Source organism: Centruroides vittatus, unplaced genomic scaffold (assembly GCF_030686945.1).
Source record: "Centruroides vittatus isolate TY-2023 unplaced genomic scaffold, ASM3068694v2 contig_1093, whole genome shotgun sequence".
NCBI classification, from domain to species: Eukaryota; Metazoa; Arthropoda; class Arachnida; order Scorpiones; family Buthidae; genus Centruroides; species Centruroides vittatus.
In genome coordinates this window covers 180,679-185,926 of record NW_027120704.1, presented here as the reverse complement: position 1 = coordinate 185,926, position 5,248 = coordinate 180,679, and positions in this window count along the sequence as shown.

Sequence of the window (5,248 nt, the reverse complement as noted above, 5' to 3'; positions counted from 1 at the left end):
TTAATAGCTCTTTCGAAGACTGGACGCTTCTTATTTGATCTTTTGAAGGTTTTATTTAAAAATATTGAGTATTTATAAAATAATAGCGCATTAAAATTTTTTAAAACCTATTATAGTTCAATCAGTTATCTCTTGATATGACATACTGCAGGCTATCATCTCACTGTCAGGTGACCATAGAATTATCATGACATAATAGTTTACTCTAGTCACTTGACTATAGAAAACTGTTGTATTATAATATTATTGATGATTGAAAAATACTTAAAATTCCATTTAAAAAAACTAGTGGAACAAGTTTGAAAAATAAAGCTCAGCGAAAACATCTAAATAAAAGGCAACTTTAGAAAGTCGTGGCGTAAGAATACTGGACGTAGATTTGATAGTAAGATTTAACATGTGAAAAAAAATTCAGATCAGAATTCAGATCGGGTAATCTAGGGAGCCATGTGACTGACCACCACAGGGATGCCTACGGACTACTGTTTTTAGAGCTAAAGTTCCGAATGACCGGAAATGACGCCATAAACCTTTTCACGCGAATAACTCGGAAATGTCACATCCAAACGAAAAACGGATAAAATTTTTTCTGTTGGTTTACGACAGGAAATCACGTGGTATGCTTATTGTACGGTCGATTCTGATCACCGTGTATAATAAATGTACTAGTATATTTAATAATATTTCTGGGAAAATTGAAAACTAATTTAATTTTTGATTAAATAATTTATTTAATTCAGTTAGATTTTTCCACTTATGTTCGTGTTCGTGTGAATATTCGGATAAATGAGCAGATTAAATTAATAAATGCATTGGAATAAAAGACAGAATTAATTTATTCTATTTTACAATGAAGTGCTGGAAAAAAATAAATAAGTTATATGTCAATTTTTTCTAATTGCAAATATCAATATACTGTATTTAGTTCGTCTACAACTTTCATGTATTTTATACTCGTATAATAACTATTCACATATTTGAATGGAAATAGCCTATGCAATTAATCGGGGACTTCGGTTTCTAAGCTTTCCAAAAGTGGTCTCGCCTTTCATATATCTATCTCCGTTCTCAAGATTAAGGAAGGACAGACATACAGACAGCCGCCAATGGAAATTTATAGGTCTGCAATTCTAAAATTGCTTCCCAATATGTGTTTAAAATTCATAACATCTATTTTATTAAAGGAAAATTTTTCAGATTTATTTCATTATCCTACTTGTGCTACTTTGAACGACTAATATATTTATTGTTTTTAAACAATTTTTCATAGTATGATCATACAGTACAATCATAAATAATTATTGAACTACAAAAATGTAAAAATTTACCTCCAGACAATGTCTTATTATTACATGTGTATTAGAAGGTATGTACAAATTCTATACGTATTAACTAAGCACCAATAGTGACTTTTCTACTTGTAGTTAAAATTTAATTTTAAAATATTGGCTATTCAGTAACTACTTTCGAGTTTGCGACATTCGCGTAGTGGCGTTTTGCACTGCATTTTGGGAAAGGGCTATATTCTTTGTTAACATGTAGAATTGATGCTATTATCAAGTGTCGCCAGTGAAGAACATTAACTTATTTCACCCTAGCGTTAACTTATAGTGTTATGAATTAGATTACATTTATTTATTCATTCATGTATTTATTTACAGTATTTGAACGAAACGACGAGTTTTACGGAATGTCGAGTATTCGAGATTCTACTCTATTTAATTTTAGTAACTTTTTCAAACATTTTAAATAATGATTTTTGAAATAGTCATAAGAAGCTTAAATCATTTTCTGCATACTAATACGGAGTGAATAAGACAATTTAACACTGACACATGATTGCAGGTCACAGCTTTGTGGGAGGTCCACCAGTGGCCAAGCGGTCTTCGTACCCTGAACACTGGGAGTTTCCGTCGTGGGTTCGCGCCTCGCTCGGACAGGCTGGCCACGTGTACAGTTTTCCGGGTTTTCTCCACGTCTGTAACGACCTCAATAGGGACCAGTTTTCCTTAAAAAGACCTCCCGGAAGGCATCCCACTAGGCAAATCGCCCAAGTGATGCGTTGCCATAACTTAACAAACAAACACAGCTTTGTTCCTGACCAACGGGCTAAGCTAAGTGGAATTTTACGAGTTACTTTCACATGTATGACACCTAAGTAGGACCAGTTTTCCATGAAAAGTCTTTCGAGGCACCCCCTTAACAAGTCACTCAAGTGCTGGGTTTTTTTTATTCCATGAAACGAAGTTTTATATTTAAAAAATACAGTAATTTAATTTTTACGTATAATTAATCAATTATGCATAAAAATTATATGTTGCTAATTGCTAATTGAATCAGTAATTGTATTTATACATTTTTTTCTAATATTCACGCAATCACGGAACTTAATTAAATAAACGTGAATGGATTGATTAAATACTCGAATAATTTAGTTGAAAATAAACTCATCTGTATCTCATATTAATTTTAAATATTTTTACTATTTACGTATTTAATACAATGCATAAAAACGTAAATTTTCTTTTTTATAATAGTTTGCATTTTCCGATGCTTAAAAATAGCTAAATCTCTTCGTATCGAGAGATATATTGTTTCGCCCTAAAAATTTTTGTTTTAGTAGTAATTCATACATTTATTATTAAAATTAAATATAATAATATTGAAATTCAAGCTTGATTTTGTTATAATGTATCAAATACAAATTTAGATAATTTATATTGGTATGTTCCTATTCGTATTTATTGCGACAATGCTAATTTTGGATTATTATTATTTTACAAAATAGTTTTAGAAAGTTCATTGTATCATCATTAAATTATTCTTCGAGAAGAATAAAATAAATAGTTTAAAATTATTTTTATTATTATTTTTTAATTTTATACATATTAAAATTATATCTTTTTTTGCAGCAGGTAAGGTGAGATATGAAGATAGGAATCCGAAGTCAAATCTGAACAAACTTTTATCATTTCTCGTGGATAATCGGGATTGGATATCATTCTCTATATCACACGCTAAACTACCTATAAGATAAAATTGTGACCTATCAGACACGTCATTGTGTTTTGATGTCTCGCATGAAGAGATCAATAAATTAAAGTAATTATAACGTTGCTCATATTTACAAGTGTTAAATTGCGCTTATGCAGACGCGAGAAGAAGATAAAAACATACGAAAGAGAATTTTTGAAATGAGAATTCGCATTCGCGATGCAGTTTATGCAAAAAAGAGAAAAGGAGAAATGCACCAGTTTCCCTCGTCCTCGAAATTTTAATCTGTTGAACTTTCTCTGGTATTTTTTTCCCCTCTCTTCTCCTAAATTGGTGATCGCGTAGCAGTTCGACATCCTCGCTTCCGCGAAACGATAATAATAAAATGGCAACGATGGAGCACGCGGGCGATCTGTGATGAAAATGACCCGAAAAGCTGAAAAAATCTGGGAGACATATAAAATGAAGGAAATGTTAAGATAGTAGTTTCGTTTTTTTCGTTATATTTTTATTTAACTTTATTTCGTTATAAAATTCATCGGACTTTTCCTTCCCTCTTTTGCTTGAACGCTACTGGCGATAATATTTGTCCAGATAACTTAATGATATTAGATTTTGCAGCTAGTGGAAGAAATACGCTAGACGACTTTGTCCAAACGTTCTGTGAATTTTGTAAATAAAGGAGTGTGTTGCTAATCCCGTTTGTCTTCTCACTCGAATTCGTACCTCTACAGCTGTAACAACTTGGAACTAATTTCAGTTTTCAAATTTTTCAATTCACATAACAGAAATTCAAATATGCCTTCACTTGTTAGTAAAGAGGACAAGATGCAAACTTTGTCATCCTAAGGCATCAGCTACTAAGCGTATTGGTCCTTAAACTTTAAGGAGCTCTACAATTTTACAATACTCTGCTTCGTTCCACATGTGAGAAGCACCGATGTCATTCAAAGCTAAAACAAGGCAACAAAGCTAATTTTAAGTGTACAAATCTTTCTATCGTTTTTCCGTAGTTGAAAGATTTCTCCCTATTGTAGGGAGAATTGGACGCTTTTTAGGCGTAGGGGAATTTTTTTTCTTTTCTTTTGTTTTCGTAGATAGTTTTATGAAACTTAGTATTTAACAATATTCCCGTTTTATGTCAGAGACGATTTTGTGTCAAAATGTTGATGTTTTTAATCAAATAATTAATTTATTTATATGTTTAATTCTAGGCTCAAAAACCGGTTTTTTAGTTGGGAAACCCCACTTTTCAAATTATATAAATTTCTTCAAAAAACCGTTTTTTGAAGAAATTTGAAATTCAAAAACCGGTTTTTTGAAACTCGGCAAAAAACCGACAACCCTACTTGTGATTACGAGAATTTATTTGCGTGAAAAAGTAATATAATGATAAAATCCTAAACGCGAAATATCAATTTTTGCCTTTAAGACTTTATTATCCAAAATGAATTTTAGTCGAAAAGTGTCCAAAATGGCTGATATTTCGATGATATTTTTGTTAGTTCGTGAAAACTAACAGAATCGGATTCTTGGAATGGAGAAATGCAAATTAACCTGGTGACCACCGAAGATTTCTTGGTGGTAGCCATAAATATAAATTATGAATGCCAATTCCGAAGAAGTTTACCACATGACTGAGCTGCTTCTTATGCATTTCTATACTGTATATGTTAAGCTTAAAGACCGAAATCGCTTATTGAGCGAAAAAAACGACCACAAGGCGTTGTGGCTAACTCAAAACGCGACCACAAAGCGAAATTCGTGTCGTGGCTTTCATGATATTTGACCACGACGCGTTGTGGTAATTAAGAAAAGCCATAACGCGTTCTGAACGTTGCTGATGCAACCATGATACGAAGGATAGGTTTTAAGTTGTCAACGGGCGCATTGCAAATACTTGCGGAGTTTGTATTGTGTTCATTCTTGACCAGTGCTGCCGTTTCTAGGGTAATTACCCTTTTCTAGAGTAATTTCAGCCTCTTAGAGTAATGTTTCTGGTAGTCTTATATTTAGGGTAAATCTAGGGTAAAATTACCCTGTGTTCAATGGTCTTATTACTCATCAAGCCAAAAGTTTCGATGAAAAAATTTTTAGCCTAAAACCATTGTTTTTTCCTATAACTGGAAGGTTTTAGGATAGGACAACAGAAGCTAAAGAAATAATGCAGATTGATGCTACATGGGTGTACACTGTACTGTACCTAGCATCCTTGGTTTTCGTCGATAATCCGTTCGAAAACAACCGACGAAAA